Below are 20991 nucleotides of genomic sequence, written 5' to 3'. Positions count from 1 at the left end.
CATCTACTGAATATTCAAAACTTTGTAAGACCAACAACATCAATTTTCATGGCTTCATTTATACAAACACTGCATGTACACAGGGGAATACTGTGTACATTTGTTCAGAAAGGTCAGTGAAAAAAGTAAAAATGATTCTCAGTGTGTTATAAAACAATCTTTTTGCTTTTTGAAAAATCTCAGTTCTGAAAAATTGTTTACCACTTTTGAAAAATAATATAAAAATACATTTGGTACATTCATACAGGAGCCATACAATAAATAAAAAATAAAATATTGAGCGACACTTTGAAAGCAACTAGCAAAGCTATGTGAACTGTATTATAACATAGGAGCAAAACACTTTACTAATAAAAGTAATATTAATTTATTCTATTAGTAAATATTTCGGTAAAATGTAAAAAATACCCATACAAAGTAATATATCTTTTAATATTTGAAATTTTGCTGGAACCTTATTGCTCCTTCATGTTCACACCCTAATTAAGTGACAAAGTAATTTTAAACAAATGGTTGTGTCAGATTATGCATTTACTTCCATCCATATTTAACCTCATACAACTTATGAACCACAAACTCTGCTCCCGATTGCTTTACCGAGATCAGCTCTCAGTTTGGCGACCATTGCAGGTGTTTACTGTAGTTATTCGCAGATAATGAGGAACAATTTCTGACCATCCTCAAAACGCAACACGTCCATTCCGTCCAGTCGCCGTGCGACGGGAACCCCCCTAGCGCGGCCCCCGCCTCTGCACCGTTGTTGGCAGCGGCCCCGGAGCCGCAGCGCTGCCGGCGGGGGAGAGAGGTAATAAATAACCCGGGGAGAGGAGCGGAGACCGCCGGGCGGTGCACAGTCTGACCTGACAAATACTCACTGGAAAACCATCAGAGAGCGAGAGCCCACCCCTAGCGCTTGGAGCCAGCCTTTCAGACATGATCTGCAAAATATATAGGCCTGCCCCTGCTGGAAAAAGAGACAGGAAGAAGCGTCTCCGTCTCTCCCCCCATCCACAAGCAGACGCCGCCGGAGACACGGCGAGAGTAATTAACTATTTAAAGCGGAGGATGAATTTCCTCAGGCTCCTTAGTGCACCGTGTCCAGTTTATCCATAGAAATAAGAGAAATAACAACATAAAACACGAAAGACACATAAACCTCAGATATGGAGCATAGTCTGATCAGTAAAAAAAATCTTTTACATAAATAATGTCATAGAATGTTGGAAGGAACCAGGCTGTCTAGTTATGTATAGTTTCAGTATTGATGAAACTGACCTGCGTGGCTAAATACCACACGATGGACAACGAGGACGAGGTTGTATGAAGCCACGTATGCAGAAGTGGACTTGATACAAACGCTCTCTTTAAGGATCGCGGACGCCTGACGCCTCCTGCTCCAGGTCATCCGTCTGTGTCGCTGGCAACGCTCATTAAGTCAATTTGTTCCTATAACATGCCGCTACCTTCGCTGACTCCATTTCATTTTATCTAGACACAAAACTTCTCAGGGGTCCTGGAGGGAGCGCAGCGCTCCTAAGCTGGAATTTGTGGAATTTAATATCAGAAAATGTTTCAGGGGATATAGTCTCTGGGCTTTGAGTGCGCTGTGTTATCAGACATGGAGAAACATCACACATTAGAGGGGGAAATGTGGATCAGAGTGCTGAATCTTTGGACAGCACTGCATTTGGCAATTCCACGCTCTCCATCTGGGGATAGTCTTAAATGCCATATCACATTTCAAACATTTTTATCCAATTTGTGTCTGTAATTGCTCACCAAGCAGTGCTCCTGTGCACTAGCCTCTACTAGTCCACTGTTAACATCACACAAACACCACCAGGGCCTTTTCAATCAAGTTCCCAAAAGTTCCCCTTCGTTTAAGGTTTCACAACAGTCCTCGCAGAGAGAGGCTCTGTAAGCCGAGAGACCTCGCTGTGCTATTTTTGTGGTCTAACCTAAGTCCAACGCTAAACCTTCCACCAAACCCGAAAAAACTCCCCAAAAAAACGTTTTAAAAATGAAAAATTATGGGCCCAACACAGTCCTGCAGCTCCAGAATCTCAGAGTTGGCAAGCAGGCAGAGTAACACTAGACCCGGGAGGGGGCCGGGGGGGGGGGGGGGGGGGGGGGTTGTGCTGTCGTGCCGGCGCCCTTGGCCTCCCCCGGCGGATCTGGGGGGTCAGGCGGCTGTCTGTGATCCCACACAGCGGCTCTTCCACATGGGATTTATTTTCTTGCTGGATGGGCAGGCAGGCGGCCCAAGAGGATTCTCATTTTAGACCAGCGTCTGTAGCTGTCAACGCCGGCCGACAGAGGCGAGCGGACACCCGACCCGGAGTATCCTCCCTCAACACTCCCCTTTGGACTCCCTCCCCTTTCATTCTATTCCCTCTCCACCCACGCACGCATGCAAACACGCACAGGCGCGCACGCGCACACACGCACACACGCACACACACACTAAATTAAACTTTTCCTCGTACTCTGGTGCGGCTAAAAATGACAACATCAAAAAATTCCACGATTGTTTTTCCAGGTTTTGTATTTAAACACATTTCCCATTTTCAAAGTTCTTATCTTTGATTATAAAGCTCTGTAGTGAACTCAAAGCTTCGACGAGCAATGAGCCAGGTCTATCTAGAAAAAAAATGCGTGGCGTCTCCCCCTTTCTCCCCAGCACCGTTAATAATTTGTGCAGTAAAAGATAGCATGCCTCTCTGAGTTTGTGGGAGTTATTGGCACAGTATTCCCCACCATATTTGTGCGAGGCAGTGATAGGAACATAAATTATTTCTTATCTCTTCCGCAATCCATTTTTCAAAGGCCTCACTCTGTGTTTGAAGGGTAGCAGCACCAAGAGCCAAAGCCAAGATAGTAGGCTACATTAGCCTTCAAGAGATCCAACTTAGTGATTTCAAACAATGCAGAGAGAACAGAACTTATTGATACCGGCAGAACCATATATGACCATAATTTAATACCAAATTAGACCGACTTTGTTGTGTAGACCAAGTTAAAAGCGGAACCGAACAACAAAGGATCTAAGTAAGAACCAAATACAACATTTTAGGGAATTTCTCTTAATTAAAGTGTTATTGGCCGCAACCCTAGAACAAAAACGTCTATAAACTGTGCAGTGTTGAAAGTGTGAATCACACTGTCCATTTTCCCATAATGAGACCCCTTTAGTTCTTTCTAGAGTTCACATGTTTTACTTTGGTGAAAATATGTAAAAAAAAATTTAAAAAAACAACACATGAACACTTTGGAGCTAGATTGGGAAAAGTCAGCGACCTGCCCTGGACACTCTGGACACTCGAACCAAATTATTATTTGAAAAATCACAAGCAACTCACCCTCAACAATTTAGACGTATGCCTCACTTCAGGCTGATCTGGAGACACACAGTGACAAATGATAAATATCAAACCCTCCTCTGCAACGCATTAATGTCTGCTTGCGAAGAATAAACCCTAGCTCTCCCAGCTACTATTGATTTTTGTCCCTGTGTGATGTGAAACCAGCAATCAGCGCCGTGGGTCGAAATAGCCCTGAAACTGGAGTCGAGACGTCGATGAGTCGCCAACACATTTCAATTAGTGAGCCGCCCCAGCCGATCTCTCCCCCGGGGCCCAAAACTCAGAGGGTCGGGCACACCCAGCCGGCGTGGGTCCTCACGAGGTCCGGTGCTGGTTCCAATCAATCTGATAAGACAAAAATTAACTATTTATTTATTGCTACAGCTTATACTATTGTGTATTTTCTCACAAGTACACACAGGTAAAGCTAAAGCCAGGCCTCCAATGAAGGTTTGTCAGCACACGTTCCTCGCTGCAGCACAAGCGTGTAGACGCTCTCGTCACAGTTCTGAGATGTAAAATAATAGTCTATCAACCATTACAGCACGAGCAGCCACGCAGACAATGGTTTATTCATATTGTGCCCATGGCCACACTCTATCATGCCCAGAGGAGAAGTGACTATTCACAGCTTAGCGTTTCATACTTGTGCAGATATTCGGTGTCAGCCGCTTTCATGACTGCGTACTGTTATTTTTGGTTCGAGGATCTTCATATTAAAACCAGGAATGTCATATTTTCTTGGCTCAGATATGCATTTCCAAAAACATTTTGCATCTGATGATTCCTTGAATTCTCTGGTGTTATGTCAAGATCTGTTTCTTTATAACAATTTACATATGTGTTAGCATATGGTTGGGATCAGGTTAGGGAATCTAAAGGGAAATACGCCTCGACAGAAGAGACCCTAGAACGAAAGCAACCATTCCCTCGCAGCCATACAGCAGCGAGTGAGGCCTCCCTCTTAATAAACAATCTCTGGTTATTTGCAGACATGGTTTACAGAAAGCAGTTTGAATGACAAATTACTCCTGGAATGAGTGACAGATGAAACAGCCTACAGCCGAACCATTTGTCATCTTAGCCAGCAAGCGCAACAGTCAACACTAGTTAGAAATGAGACACTGGCAGCGTAAGGCCTTTACATTCGCTATAGATTTGTCTCAACTCTGTCTCCCGACCGTGAGTCCCAACTGTTTTCGAGGTGAGTAGATCAGAAACACAGAGCGAGACAGACAACACACCAGTTGAGTTGAATCGGATTTGAATTGTCGTCATTGCCAGTCTTTTAAAATGTGCCCAGTTCTGCACCAACACTGTCCCTGAAGGCCGGCTGATAATACAGTAGCGCCACTTAAAGCACTGGACCATTTCAAAGTAACTAGACAAGGTGTTCAACCTGTAGCTGGGACGAACCAAATGTGTCCACAGCGCAAAGATCCAGAACTTTTCCATATCCTGAATCATATTTAGACTAAATAATAATTTTATTTACTGTATGTTCTATTTAACTATAGTTAAATCAAAATGCTGGCAATATTTAACTAAAGCTAAGGTAAGTTGTTGCACAGCATCTTGGTAAAAAAGTAAAAAAAATTCTATACACTCAAGCTCTGATAAACTACAAAAAAGACATTTGTTAACAATGTATACAATTCTTAAAGTAAGATATTGGTTGTAAATATTACATCTTACTAATTTTAACGCAAAACAACAGGACGAAAACATCCTCCGTATGCACCTTTGTGGGCGTTTGTCAGTTCTCTCACTCTCATGTTTAGCAATGTTGTTCCGTTCCCTGACAGCTCTCATCAACAACAGCAGACGGGTGTTAGTGCTGGTGCCGCGTGCGTGTTCCTGGGTGTATGTGCTGCGCATTCTCCACAGAGGGGTCAGGGGGTCACGGCGGAGCCACAGGGCCACAGCGACAACTCGCTGCCCTCCTCTCTGAGCCCACCTCCCCACCGACACCCTCTGGCCTTTTGCTCCTCGCCTGGCTGGCAGCCCTGCAGCATGCAGACACACCACAGGCTCTGCCCCCCACCACCCCCTGCCAGTACACACACACACACACACACACACACACACTCCACCACCCCCTGCCCTGTGCAGATCGATACAGCTCTACGCCTTTCATCTGACCAGAGCTTTGGAGGAGCCGCACTTCCTGAAGAAAACCCAATACTCCCTCTCTGGGTAGCTTTTTTTCTGGTGTGTGTGTGTGTGTGTGTGTGTGTGTGTGTGTGTGTGTGTGTGTGTGTGTGTGTGTGTGTGTGTGTGTGTGTGTGGAGAGAAGCAGAAAAGTAAAAGGTTTTACATTAACATATCATTAGTTGATATGAGATAAGAGGGGAATAACAAAAATATATTATACCCTAATTAATTATAAATGGGAGGAATAGGATTGTTTCAGACTAATACAAGAGCAATTCTGCCATTCTGAATAAGAAGCCATCTCTCATCTTTTTCGTTTGTGTTTATTTTAATCGTTTTAATTGCATCAAAACACAAATACCCTAAAGCTTCATTCAATAAGATAAATTCTACCTTTGACTGATACGAAGATCTGGGAAAGGGAAGTTTGGCATTAGTGGAAAATCCTCATAAATACTTCAAAAGCAAGAAGGGCAACATCCATTTCTCTCTCGGTTTCTCTTCTTCCTACAGTATCCAACAGCTTCCTGTGCTGTTTGAGGATTGTGAGACTTAACTCCATCTCCCTATTTGCACACTTTGCTTACCCTCCAGATTCCTGCAGTTGATTCCAGTGGTTTGTAGGCAGGGAATCTTAACTTCCTGAGTGGAAGACGGAGATACTGAAGCTCCAGACTCCACCACCACGTTTTAATCAAGAGGTCATGTCGAGGTCGGCTGAGAATGCCACCTGAAATAAGAATATATTAAACCTGGAACTATTTAACAGGATGATGTAGGTCTTGTCATGCAATAAACAGCATGTGAAAAAAGCAATTCAGAACTAAATCAAAGGAACTCTTAACTGGGTGATTTGATTGAGTCAGGTTTTGGGTCCAAGACAAATAGGATGATAAAATCTATGGTTATTTTACCCTTATCCAAGCACTAGCAAAGCATCTGATTAGCGCCATAATCATTTCATCATTATGTGCCACCCAACATACAGCCACAGTCAGAAAGAGGCATCTATACCCACAAGACCTGGGTCCAAGAACAGAATTAAACGTATTAGAAACATTAGATTTACTTCCGCTCTGTTAGAAATAGTAGGATTGGTTTTATTACAGGTACGTGTAGAAGAACATGCTTGCACACCACCCACTCATCAGAGAAACTCCAGTCAGGATGTTGTCTGAATAGATGTTTAGTCTGCCCAGAGCAGCGCAGTGCTGTCTGTTTTTATTGGCTCCCTGAATCCAGAGCCACCACTGCCTTGGTCACTACTACTCCCCCCTCAAATCCAGCCAAAGGGCAAAGGAGCACGCAAGGAGACAGAAGCTGGAAGCAAGTGAGCCGCTTCCAGATCCACTAGGCCATGGACAGGTCCGTATAAACAAGACTGTGTGGCCACCAGAGATTGGTATATTGTCGGAGTGGAAAAGTCCAGCCCCGGATGACTCAGCCTCAGACGCACACGACTAAAAAGACACGGCACGATCCCAAACAGTCCAAAATAGGCCTGCAGATCCCAGCCCAACGGTAACCCAACGTCAACACTAGAATGAGAGCCAAAAGACAAAAGGCAGGGAATGACCACAGGCCATACATATGTAATAGGCATAAACAATCTGATATTATTTACAGTAAGGTGACAGCGTGGGATTTAGTTTATGTAGGTGTCAAATTGAACAAAAGCTAATTAAACTGTACCAAATTTATTCATGTGATGCTAACAGAAACCTCATAAGGAAGGAAGAAGGAACCTCAAACGTGGATGGATTTCCCAAGACACATCTGCTCATCCTACATGATAAACGCAAGCCGATCAGACAGCCAAGCACCAAGTTAAGTGTAGTCCTGCTCCCTGGCCGGTGTCAGGTGCGAGTTAAGGACACCCGCTGTTCCCTGCGGTCAGAGGGAATGAGGAAAAGGTTGGGGAGGAAAAGGAGGGAAAGGGATGCAGGAATGCACAGCAGGGCAGCTGCCTTGAGGATCACACAGGCCAGTGATTAATGCGCAGGAGAACACACTGGAAGGAAAACAAGGCCATAAATCAGCCGCTGGGCCTCTATGCTAATTGTAATTGAAATGAATTTGTTTGGCCCATAGTGCAGAGAATTGCAATTTCTATTGACCAACAGGGCCCTGGTCGTCAGAGAGAAATGAAATGGGCGCCCGACTTGTCCGTGCCAAGATCAATGCACAACCTAGACCTAGCGTTGGATTTGGGCTGAAACCATTTAACAAATGAGCTATTGTGTCGGCTTCGGTGGCGACTTTCTCTGTTTGCTGACTTTTGGCCACAATTTAGACGTAAGTAAGTGCAAGCGTGACAATGCTGAAAGAATAATGTGAAACGCTACAAAGGGGGAACCACCCTTGGATTGATTTAGTCCGGCCAAAACAAGTAGGTGCTCATGCATAGGAGGGTCTGCCTTCCAGCCTGTCTCCTCCCTCCACCCACCACAGTCAGGAAGGTATCTGCCCGTTCATGACCCGAAGGGACATGCAATGACCTGTGAGCAAGGCAGCTAAGCAAGTTGGAGACACTTGACAATGAAGACAATTATTTTACTTGGTTGAGAAAACGGCATCTTTCTTGTATAGATCATTTTAATGTTAGGTATTAAAGTATTATTCGCTCAAAGCTAAGATAAAAGCTCTTCTTCTGATCTACACGTGAAGCGATAGCATAGCTACAGGAATATGACGTGCTCCTCCATCCATACACAGGTTTTATAGCAGAGCAGCGGATGTGCTTAAATTAAATCTTAATTACGCAGGATGTGCAGTAGAAACCGTGAACGCTGCATCACAGACGAGGCCCCTCATCGCTACACGAAATTGCTCAGGTTTCTCGCGCTCTGCGACGGACTACACAAAAGCGTTCGCCCACGCGATTTACAGCAACAAACAATTGCAGCAAAGCATTGTTTTCCAATTGCCTTTGACAGTGTGGGCTGCTCGGCGCAGAGGCCTCCGCCCTAACTATTGGGGCTGTGTCTGCTAAACGAGCCAGAGCAGCGCTGCAGAGCCCACAAGGCTCCCAACTCTCTGATACGACCAGGGGCTTTTCTCTCGCTGCACACTCCCTCCACCACCACCTTGCTTCCTTCCCCCCCTCCGCCCCCCCACCCTTCCCCTCCGTCAGGAATCTATATTTCATAAGCGAGCTGTGGAGCTCCAGTGCCCAATTATCAGCAGATAAGGCGCAGGAAGCCCTGGAGCGCCGGCACGGCTATTTAGATGGGGAGGGGGGGAGGGGGGAAGGAGCTGGGGAACGAAAGACAGGCAGGCAGGCAGGCAGGGACCCAACCCCCCAGGGGCACTTCGCCCTCACCATGCTATTTTTTTCCGCCTTTTTTTCCCTCCTCTCCCTCGCTGACAGCCTCCTCCTCCCTCTCTTACCTTAGCGGCAGAGTTCAATTAGTGCCGACGGCAGCCGGCACCCGCAGCCCCGCTCAGCCCCGCTCCGCCCGGGAGCCGGATCCGCTATCAGCACACACCAACAACATGCAAGGCTGAGCCCAACTAGCGAGCCGGCGTCAAGGCGAGCTCGGCGCCGGCCTCGCACACACAGCCGCGTGCACGCGCATGTGAGCATGCACACACACACACACTCAGATTCATGTGTGGCTTTTTAGTGTCTCTACCACGAACACAACAGGGTCATCCATGAAAAATTTAAACTGAAGGCTGAGGTAAAGTTTTTTTGCTCAGTTTCCTGAAAATATAACTGTTAGCTTTAAAACCACAATTTCTCCACGGAGATGTGCTGCTGCTGTTTTATAATCATGCTGGACCAATCTCTGGGGTAATACTTTGAACTATACTTTGACCAACTCTAAAATCATCAGAAACGACGCCAAATATTTCCTGTTATTTTACCATTTCTCAGATATACTGTTGCTGCCTCCGCAGACTGGCACATTTAAGTCGGGACTTTTCACACTCCTCCGTGGCCCGAGACCTCTATTAGCGAGGGGGTAAAACTCGATGTGCCTCTCACGTTTTCAAACCCCAACAAAAAACGGAGCCCGGCCGCCAATGCTGAGCAAGGTCGATCAGGGGTCAGGCACAGCTCACGGATACGAGACGGATATCGATTTGCTGGGACAGGCCGTGAGCGCACACGCAGGCAGGCACGCACGCACACGCGCACACACACACACACACACACACACACACACACACACACACACACACACACACACACACACACACACACACACACACACACACACACACACACACACACTTTCTTTCCCAGTCACAGGGCAGGCATCACCCAATAGATCAGCCAGGGGCAGGAAAAAGCATGGGTCAGAGGGGACAGATTGTGTTTGTGTGTGTGTGTGTGTGTGTGTGTGTGTGTGTGTGTGTGTGTGTGTGTGTGTGTGTGTGTGTGCGTGCGCGCGTGTGTGTGTGTACGGTGATGATAAGACTAACAGTCTGCTGAAAGCTGCTCTCACCCAGAACTATCCAGGACCTTCAGGCTGTGCCAATTCAACTTCAGCAGCAAAGAAGGAAACAGCTCCGACCAACATTGATGGGAATATTAATCCTGGTGCCGCTGATGGACAAGCACGCTTTTAACACACTCTGGTCGATGTTTATGATCAGCGGTAATCACCCGGTTACACAGTGCCACACAGGGAACTCATGTGTGTTTTTATTTTTTTTCCACGTGGCGCCTGATATTATGGAACACTTGTCACCTCGGGAGGGTGTGTGCTGTGCTGTCACACGGGGCCCTGCGTTAGAGGATCTGCCAATGGCAAAGAGACTGGAGTAGGACCGAGGTACGGCTTCAGCGGCCTCGCATAGTCTGGAGGCTCAGCTGGAGTCACTTCCCTTTCGTCAACGGTGCCTGGGTCGTCGTGTGTGCATGTGCCATGTATGATTGCCGTGCATGACTGGACAAGTTAAGTGTACGTCTCAGTGTGTGTGTGTGTTGGTGTGTGTGTGAGAGAAAGTCAGGGGGCATTGAAGCGGAGGAGGGCAGGCAAAGCTCCCAGGCATAGAAAGCGGGCCAACTCCGTCTCCCACTTCGGAGAGCTTCAAAGAGATGGGGCAGCAAAAGTGGAGAAGGTAGAGGATGCTGGGATATGTCAGTAAAGATGTGTGAGTTATTTCCTAATCAGACGAAACCAAAAACAAACACACACACACACACACACACACTTGTCAAAGCTTTCATTGCTTTTTTTATTGGTTTGCATTTTTTTAGTTTATATCTTCTTTGAAACTTTTTTTGTGACTGGTTTCCACATAAATAAAAATTAATAAGCCTAACCTTCCTACCCCATGGCTATTTTATTCATTCTCTTTAAACAGACTTAACCTCAAACTACTGATACGGCAGCTAGTGCCGCCAGATAAAGACAGGATGCAGACAGGAAACAACCCAAAGACAAAGAATTCTGAGGTATACAGTAGAGAAGTCACGCTGAAGCAAACTTCCCCCCGCTGACGCTCTTGTTCCACGGCGAGAATCCCCCAGCCGGTAGCCTCAAACATCTGGTTCTGGTTAGATCTCAGCACTTTGACGCGTTTCCTGTGCTGCTAATCCGCGCAGCCACAGCCACGACACAGCCCTCCCAACACCACGGCAGTCAGACTCTCTGCCAGTAACGCAGCATAGCACGCACACCCAAAGCACACAATCAACCCGGCGTCTAGCGAACGCTAAAGCAGGAGGCTGTCGTCGTGTATTCACACCGCAATTTAGTTTAGGATTAGGCCTCGCACGCGGCGCTTCTTTAGAAGAAGAGAACACGTGGGCAGTGCCATAACAACCACACTTCCACTAATGATCTGACAGATCAAAATATCAAAATGTCTCCACTGATCCTATCTCACATCTGTTCAGCAGAAATTGGAGCGAAACCCAATTACCCCATTCTGAGCGTCGCGCAGAATAACAACCGTTTCCATGCACAGCCGCTCCTGCGAAGTGCACTAACCTCTGCAGGTTCAACAGCCTTCAATTAAGAAAGAGCTGCAATATAAGTAGCCACAAGGAAGGATCACAAGCAAATCCAAGTATCTACCAAATTTCATTTCAGAGGAGATAAGGTGTGGGGAGAACGTGTTAAGTAAAATAAAGCTAGATGGAAATCACTCAAATGTGAAATATGCTCTGGAAACGATTTAACTTGTTATCCAAAAACAAAACAATCCCGTTGATTTGACAGATGAGCAAAAGAACAGGACACTGATCACGCTCAACCACAAAACTGGGTCAACTAGCTGTCTGTTTAGGTTTGATTATGAGGGCGTCAATAATGGCCGTTAGCTGTACTGATATTTACTATGAGAAACGATTAGGAACATGAAGACTTTGATCTCATAATATATTAAAAACTGTGGGATAATGTTCGGGAAAATGAAACACATTTGTTCAAGACACAGACGTTCCTATTGTCAGATGTTAGCAGTCCACTGTGTGTCAGAGTGCTAAATTATGACACAAACTGTGTACAGCACTTGGCAGCAAATGCTATTTTTTACATTTCATATCTGAGCTGCACTTGGGCTCAGTCCTGCCATCTGTGTGAATATAACAATGAAGTGTGATACACGGTAATAAGGAGGCTCTGAGAGGTACACTGTATTTTTGACCTGTCAGTTTTGGGAACTAACAGCACAGCATGTCGTGTCACTCATACAGTGGAAGTCTGTAAGATTTCAGTGTAACTACCCACTAAATGAACCCCAGTGCCTTTCGGTGAGGTGATTCCCTGTGTGGAGGAGTGGAAAAGGGTGACCCCAGAATGGAGAAATGTACACGAGAGTTACCCAAAAAAAAAAAAACAAGAACCCACTCATCCCTGCTGTTCTGCAGAGGCGTAACCTGGTAGGCTACACCGAGGATTACGGATAGTTAAAGTGAGAATGAGGGGGTGAGAGGAGAGAAAGAAACAAAGTGCAATGAAGAGGAGGTGAAGAAACAGGAAGGAGCTTCTCAAAGGGTTTCCTGCGTTGGAGGGACTCCCTGCACCACACAAATTCTCACAGTACCGAGAGTATTCTCTGAAATCATGGTGTGACTGGAAATTTACCAACCTAATAGCTGCTAATGTCGCTAGATGGATGTATCATTGGTACAGTATGGAATATTCACGGTAAATCTCAGCACTTAAATTACTTAGTTTTATCAAATGTTAAATCAGTGAATATAAATCTATAACCACACTCTTATACAACCCAATGTTGTTCCGAGACCCAAAAAATCCCCACATTAATTGCTCCCAACTGGGTGTGAGCGTTAGCAAACGAGGACAAATGAAAGTTTAAGGAGGCAGTATTGATTTGTGTGGAGGTCAGGGGGAGGTCACCCCTATCAGAGAATCAACAAACTGCCGCCAGCACCCTCCTCTGCTAAGCCAACCACCTTCTGACCTTGTCCACCGTTACCATGGAAAATGACCCTGAACTCACAAGCCGCGCAGTCGTCTCCTCGCTGAGCGAAAGCAGCCAGGTGGAGATGCGCAAAGATGCTGGAACTCCAACTTTTAACTTCTGATTCACCTTCTGTACTCCAAGTATTCTTGCCTTTCACGTTCTTCAGCCTTAAATCAAAATATTATATGACTTTAGATATTATCCGATATTGTTTATGAGGAGAACTGGTAATTTACGTGTAACCATAATTAAAAACTAGTGAAACAAAAAGTGCTGCAGGTTTTGTTTTGTATATTTCTGATGTACACGTTCCATTCTAACACATTCACTGCAATGTGTCTGTGTGTAATCTGTGCATACTATAAATTAAATTAGCTAAAATATTGGTATCAATGTTGTGATACTGAATGCAGCCATAATGACCCAACCTACTGTAATCACTCAAATCTCATCTTCATCTGGTTTTAATAGATGTGGAGAAACAAATCTCAGACTCCAGCCTTCACCCACAGTCTTTCCCTAGTTCTCCTCCCTTCATCCCCCTCTCCTCCTTACGCCCTCCCTTCCTCCAACGCAGGCAGGCGGTGGTGGTAACCAAGCCTCTGGCAGTGTGTTCCTATCCTGCAGGAGCCCTCAGGTTCCAACCTGTCAATATCCCAGGCAGCGTCTTGGCTCTGCTGTGGCTCAGTTAACCTCCTCACCCACTGGAACCACACAAGGGGCTCCTGTCCCTCCGCCAGCCCAGAGACAAGCTCGATCAGCTGCTGCCCCACCCAGCCGCCGCCGCCTCCAATCCCGCTCCCAAACCACACAAATGCTGCTCTCACATCCGTAAAGGGCAGCGCCCAGGCAGCGGCGGCGAGCAATATGGCAGCTGACGGCAGTTTTCTGCTCACTGACGTCTTAGATGTTTTGGATGACGGTCACGTTGGAAGCTGACAGACAGTGAAGAGGGAGGAGATATTGCAGGAAAGTGTAAAGCCTGGAGGAAAGAAAAGCTCAGTGACTCAGTGACAACGGTCCCGTCATCTCGTCATGACTCTCAATTTCAGGGAAAGGAAGGATCGCGGCATGAAAGAACTCGGACACTGTGGAAATTAATTCCTCCCGTACGTCAGTGAACATATGTGTAAAGTTGGGGGAAACACAGAAGGCCAAGGGGAGGTTGTGGTGTGTGTGTGTCTGTATTTTACATAAGCAAAGTGGGCCAATCCCAAGCGTGGAAACAGGCGTGTGGCAGCATGTCACACACACACACACACACACACACACACACACACACACACACACACACACACACACACACACACACACACACACACACACACACACACACACACACACACCTCCATGCCTGACTGCGGCACCGCGGCTGTCTGCTGGGAGCTCAGGTTACGGCCAACCGGCGGGACAGATTTTATAGAAGCCTCTCTCCCACACCCACTCTCCCCCTCCACAGGGCTCCGGAGGAGATATCAGGTTGCCGGTTCAGCGCCGGCCAGGCTTGGCGCTGGGGGCGGCTTGTGATCTCGCAGCGCCTGTGTGTGCGTGCGCTTTATCTCTCCGTCTTTGAGGGTATCGGCACAGAACGCTGCCGTCTCCTTCAGGTATGTAGGTGTGATTTACAGCACAGACGCAGTCCCGAGCACGCACACACACCAGATCTGACCTCTTCCTCAGAACTAAAGCGCACAGAACATTCTACACTATATTATATCTTTGCTAAAAGAATGGATGTTATGTTTCAAATCCTATTTCGAAATATAAAATATTCTCACCCATCTAGGTGTTTAGCCAGGCAGACTGTTCCTGTGAAGGATGCTTTAAAGAATCAAATAATTCATCAAAGCTATTATATGAAGAATTATTAGAACTGGCCAGATGACCCCCACCACGGCCAGTGATGCTATCTGCGGTCTCAGAGAGCAGCTCTGGATCTGTGGAGAGCTCACTGCAGCCCCTTCGCTGGAAGGAGCTGCAGGAAAGGTGCACGCGCAGGTCAACGTGGAAGAGACCCTCTATATGCAAGCACCTTGTGATGGTTCTGCCGCTGGCTCACTTGCTAGCCCGGCATGGAACGGCACTCATGAATAATGCACGGGGACATCTGCCACCCTTGAATTATAGATCTGTGGAAGCCCAGCATATGGGAACAGCCCAGCAAGTGCTAATGGCTAACTCCCCATAACAAAATATGGGTTAGAGACTTGTGTATGATAGTCAGGTCAGACAACCTTGCAGTCACCTGAGTAGGAGGTGGGCTGTAATTGTGATTATTTACATTTCATCCTGTGTGTATGTATATTTGTGTTTCGAGCTCCAGTCAATAAACATGTAGAAATTTAATGATATGGCCACAAACAAGAACCGAATGTAAGCGTACCTCCTGAAGTGTGTTGAGCGAGGCACAATGCACCCAGCACCTTTCAGTGATGCAGCTCTGAGGCTGAACCTGCAGCCAGGCCTTTCTCACAGAGAGAAAAAGCTGAGAATTCCCATACAGGAATAAAAAGACTATTGTGTTACAACACACAGCAACTACTGCACTAGCTGTGCATGCAGGTTAGAAAAAGCTCCGAAAACCTTCAGCCTAACAAGCAACGGCTAATGTCTTCGAGTCTTTTATGTGGGCTTCCTGCTGCTGAAGTGCAGCCCACTTTAATATTCTATACTCTCTGGATGCAAGTCTTTCTGTTTAAAGCAGACACAAGATGGAGGGAGGGGGTGCGTTTTCTTCTGGCCCAGTCGAGCAGGAGGCCCGGTCTACCGGGGACCACTTCGATCTCCGCCTTTCTCTCTAGGATTATCCTCTTATCAGTGCCGCAAAAGCCAGGCTAAGAAGCGCCAGTAATTAGGCTATCTTTAATTAACGAGCGACTCGCTCCAAAACCACCCACGGTCCACGTAGGCTCCCGCTTGGAAGGCAGTCAGAGCGGCGTGAAGATGAGCAGACTTAATCTTGTTTTTGTCTGAGCGAGGGAGAGCAAATGTGTAGAAAAGGGCAAAGTTCACCCTCAAGTAGCTGGGGAGTCGCACTCGGCGGAACGCCTCTAATGCATGCGCGCCTGCAAACAAGCATTTCGACACCGCAGGTTTCAAAGGGAATCCTGCCACCCACCTCTGTTCCACTGTGCATGTGTGTTTGTGGTGTGTGTTCATTTAAGTGTACACTTTAGTGTGGATTTTTTTACTGCACTCAAATTATGCTAGCGCTCACCATTGCTCTCAGACCGAAGCCTCCTTCAAATCTACAATGGAAACTTATGTGGGAGAAGATGAGGGACAGAATCACTGCTCTCAGCTCCAGTGAACTTTAAGCTCACAACTCTACTCTACCCTAGGACCTTTTAGCGAAGTTTCCAGACCGAGTAGAGCAATACATAGAGTTGTATACAGTTGTAGATTAGCTATGAATTGAACATTTGCAAAACAACCAGTGGTCTACTAATTGTTGTGGTAATAGAATCAGAGACGACTGCTCCAAATGAAAAGAGACAGGCGAGACAGGAAGATAGAAGGACATAGGTGCCATGAACTGGACAGGCCCTGGCACCAGCAGGCAGGAGGGCGGCAGTGGCCCCGCCATGCATACATTAGCGGTGCTTAGGCGCACTAATTGCTTCTCACTTAGACAAATCTCCTGCAAATCACGACTGCGCCGCCAGCACTGCCCAGGCCCCCCGGGAAGGAGAGACGGCAGGCAGGCGGACGGAGCGAGAGGCAGAGGAGGAGGAGGAGGAGGGGGTGGCGAGTGGAGCGTGTGTACCAGAGGCGCCTTGGAGCAGGATGGAGGAGGAAGGGGGGGGGGGGGGGGGGGGCGATCCCATGAGAATGGAGAGAAATGGTGAGAGAGAAAAAAGCGCCAACACTTCAAGAGTGCCTCTCTCTCCGTCTTTCTCTCTGCTCATCCATAGCCCAGGCTGAGTGCCCCCCAACCTCTTACACCCCTACCCTCAGAAGCCCCTCTGCTGCTCCATCCCTCACCCCCCCACCCCCCACCCCCCTTCTTCCAGCCCTCAGATCTCTACTCTGCCCCCATGCTCGCCCCTCCTTCCTCTCTCGCGCTCCCTCCCTCTCCATCGCTCTACAGAAAAGTGGAGGAAAGATGAAACTCTACAAAGAGGGAAAAAAATCAATAACACAGATGGATAGCTGGATAACAGGGTCCGGCATGCTTCGGCAGTGAGGCAATCCAGAGGGTGCCCACACAACTTCCACACAGGCGAGGAGACAGGCAAAAACAAGACACTGGGAAGAGGGTGGTGATCAGCCTCAGGAAGCTAACATCACCCGCAACACAAAGTACACACTTATTCACAGACTGCAATGTATGGCTGGATGTACAGACTTGAGAACGAGGACAAACAAGAATAAATAAGTTTGTCAGCATAAACAACAACATCTCCAGATGCACACATCTCGTGGTAAGAATGGACAACAATAAAAGTTATCATCTGGTTTATGTAGTTTGCATGAGGTAAAAAAACTGTAAGAATAACACAGATATTATATAAAACAGCATCACTGCCAGGTCTGTGCAATCCTACTTGTGTTATGTCACATATACCGTGGCCGCACCTGCATTTTAGTTTATAATCAGCAAAGAGTGTAGACATTAATACTTGGTTCCAACCTTCTAGAGCTAGGTTTAATGAAACTCCTGATTAAAGTTGCTTTGGATGGAGTTTCAGCAGGTGGATGTTGCACTTTACTCCAGTCATATTTCAGTCAGGTGAAGATCAAGCACTAGACATCCATTAAACTAAAGCAAACATCTCTGTTTCTAGACTCAAAGGCCTCACGCTTTTCAGAGATTTAACTGCACAAACTTAAAATCTGTTAGGGTCACATCTGTGACACATCTGTGACCCTAACAAATGTTTCGACTGATAACAGGCCTGACAACTCCTCAGCATAGTCAGGCTGACGTTTAATACTTTATGTGGTCAAAGGAAAAACCGTTGGTGATAGCGTACCTTATGACCCCATGCAGATCTGCCTGGTCCTTCCTCCACTGAAACCAGTGCAAACTGGGTGTGTTGCTTCAAGTAACTGCAAGAGGGGTGAAAGGGCGAAGACTTCATTATAGTGTATGTTATTGATGACCTTAACTCCACATTACACATGAGATGACACATGTGTGATGTAGTCCCCTCTTATATTATCTGATTTGGCAAAGAGTCATATGACTGCGGTGGCCATAATGAAATTCACCACTGAAAGTCAAAGGAAACCTTCAGGATTTTGATGAATACAAATACTTTGTTGACCTTTGTTGCTATAAACTTGTTGCTTTAAACCCGTTCAGTGAATCTGTGAAAATATCTTCTTCTACAATTAATTACCATTTCATCATTTAATATAAACAAATAATTTCAAAACAAAAGGTCAGGATAAAATAAGGCATTGGCTGAAATACTGAGACTGTGCTTGGACTGAATCCCATCAATGACATCACATTCAAATGACATTATACATGAGATGATTAAAACCAACTGGTGGTCAAATTTGAGAATAAATAAAAATCAAACTTAAAACCTTGACTGTTGTCACCTAATACAAGTCTAATCTACTTCTCACCCAATATATTTATTATGGAGCATAGTGATGACAAAAATGGTTAAACACATGCCACCAGCAATTACACAAACAAAACAGGACAATGTCAAGTTAAGTATTTAGCGTGTTTATGACATGTTTATTTCTTTCCATCTGAATCGAGAAACCACGCTGTAAAGAAGTTAAAGCTCTCTAGCACCACCTACGGTTCACCTCCATCCTGGCTTGGCTGTTTCCTGGTTTTCCTTTAGACTGAAGGCCAACCTGCTCCAACTCGCCACTAATATATGTGTGACTGCAGCTCCATCTTACGGGGACAGACAGACTTGCTCGCTTTCTAATTCTTTCCCGAATAAAATGCCAAAATAATCAATTTCATGCAAAACTCAAACATGATCATTTATTTTGACAGAATTGTCTTAGATGAGCAGCACATGTAGGGCCATCTTAAAATGTTATTTGGGAGTTAGTTTAGTTCGTTCGATCAGTTTAATTGCACGTGATTCTAATGTTTTGGTCACTTCATTCATTTTATACATGGTTGCTAATGTATTAGATGGCAGAGTTGCAGGACTGTACGGAAAGCTGTGCTAAATTAAACTGTACCAGAGAGTTTATTTGAACAATGATGACGTAATTTGGAACAATTGATAACAGAATAGAAGTTTGTTATTGGGCAACTGTGCATCAGAATGCAGAGCAGTCACCTAGCACTCCGCTGCGGTTAGCTGTTAGCTAAAGTAGCTGGAAGGTAGCTAACAGCGCTGTCTGTTGACGACAGAACCAAATGAACGACAAAAGTGCTAACGTCGTTGTACAGTATAGTTTACTTTTAATCCGTCGTTCGTGTCTCAAACTGCTACTTACCGAAAACTAAGGAAAACACAGTAACGTGTTTCTTCCATCTTCTCACACCTGTTCTGATTAGTTTTGCAGGTGATGCGTGCTTTGCAAGTTTCGCTAACGTACGGACACTTCCGGTTAGCTTTCACAATAAATATGGATTAGCGACGATCTTCATGTAAATTAATTCAAACAAATACAGTATATAGACATGTTAAAGATGTGTGAAAGATATAATGTATTGCCTCAAAAATTATTCACAACATTAGATTTTTCTTTACATACTAAAAAGAAGGCGCGATTGGCTTTTAATGTGAAGTTCTTGGTTTCCGGTATGACTCTAAATGACTGTTGACTGTTGGCAGTTTATTGTACAACTCCCCCTACACTCAATATTACAAAAATACTTCATGAAATCGAAAAAACAAGTATTTAATTTCTGATGATTATTTTCATGAAAACCAGATGATCTCCATTTTAAGCAACTTTAGCAGCTGTTAAAGCACTTAGTTTGCTTTTTTGTGTGATGCATCTACTGAACATGTTCACATATGTGTATTTCTGCATTCCCAGCTGATTCAGTGCATATCTGTCTTTACTCACCAATACAAAATAAAGTACAATCACACACCTGACTGCCAAAATTGACAAGACTGCAAACTGCAGGCGACACAGTGCTCTGGCCCCATCTGCTGACTCCAGGCAACAAAGTCAACAAACAACTGAGCTCACACAGTAACTGGCTGCAGAACGACGAGCGACCCTGAGACACGCGCAAAAACAAAACTGATATCATGCATAATATGAATCGGCTAACGCAGTCCAGGCGTTCATTGTTCACATTAGAATTCCCGGTTTATGACGGCATGAATGTGATTCCAGCTTCTTTAGTAGGCGAATAAACTTACAGCTGTGCACAGTTTATTATTGTTGACAGGCTGCACAGCGGCATCTGTGGGTGAGGTCATGGAGGTGTTTGGTGTTGAGCCTGTTGTGTAGTGGAGAGGTTGGCCTGAAGTTTCACTAAGGATGTATGCTTAAGAAGCCAACTTTAGACTTACATCTAATAAAACATCAGATGATGATGATGATTATAACCTCACTGAGATAAGGGTTCTGTTTTGGAAGACTGTCCTGTCTAAAATTATTCATATAGAATATTTCTGGCTTTGTTTTTCAAACTACGGACTAAAGCTTCTTACTAATATTCTGGATTTTGCGTAGTACAGCACTGAAGTGCAGCAAAAGAGCAATTGCCTGTGGTCTCCCTCCATTTTTCTGCGTCGCCCATTTCTCCTCAGCTGCACTTCATGTCGTCACGCGGTGAAGTGAGCGAGCGGCTGCTCGCGCGCGGGGGCGCGAGGCTCCCGGACAAACGGAGTGTGACGGCTCAGCTCAGACGGGGGGAGGGGAGTGTGTGTGTGTGTGTGTGTGTGGGGGGGGGGGGGGGGGGTCACGCTCATAGCGCTGCTCGAGACAAGGTCATCCCTGATGAGAGTGACAAGCGACACTGGTGGAGATTACACTTGATAAGCCGTGGGTCCCGTGGCCTCCGTCTCCTCTTCCCTCCTCCCCCTCCTCTTATCTTCTCCTCCACAGTGTCAAGCGTTCTCCGTCTCAGCTCGTTCCACTGAAACACATTTGGTTCGTGTAAACACTCCGGCTTGCTAGCGGCAAACTGTAG

General features: G+C 45.9%; 1 protein-coding gene across 2 annotated transcripts in view; it reads right to left on the bottom strand.

Moving 5' to 3' along the window:
• Positions 1-19449, bottom strand: part of samd11 (sterile alpha motif domain containing 11) — a 59843-nt gene extending 40394 nt beyond the window's left edge. Inside the window, exons 1-3 of one of the 2 annotated variants that reach the window (XM_041071444.2) lie at positions 19332-19449; positions 17882-17957; positions 6104-6246 (exon numbers count right to left, since the gene is read on the bottom strand). The gene's annotated coding sequence lies outside the window, so the exon portion shown is untranslated. The remainder of the gene's footprint in view (positions 1-6103; positions 6247-17881; positions 17958-19331) is intronic. The other variant, XM_029155586.3, reaches the window with a different exon arrangement.
• Between the last annotated feature and the right edge of the window lie 1542 nt (positions 19450-20991).

Source organism: Betta splendens, chromosome 7, assembly GCF_900634795.4.
Source record: "Betta splendens chromosome 7, fBetSpl5.4, whole genome shotgun sequence".
Taxonomy (NCBI): domain Eukaryota; kingdom Metazoa; phylum Chordata; class Actinopteri; order Anabantiformes; family Osphronemidae; genus Betta; species Betta splendens.
Note: the sequence above shows the minus strand (reverse complement) of the source record. Positions and strands in the feature narration are given on the sequence as shown.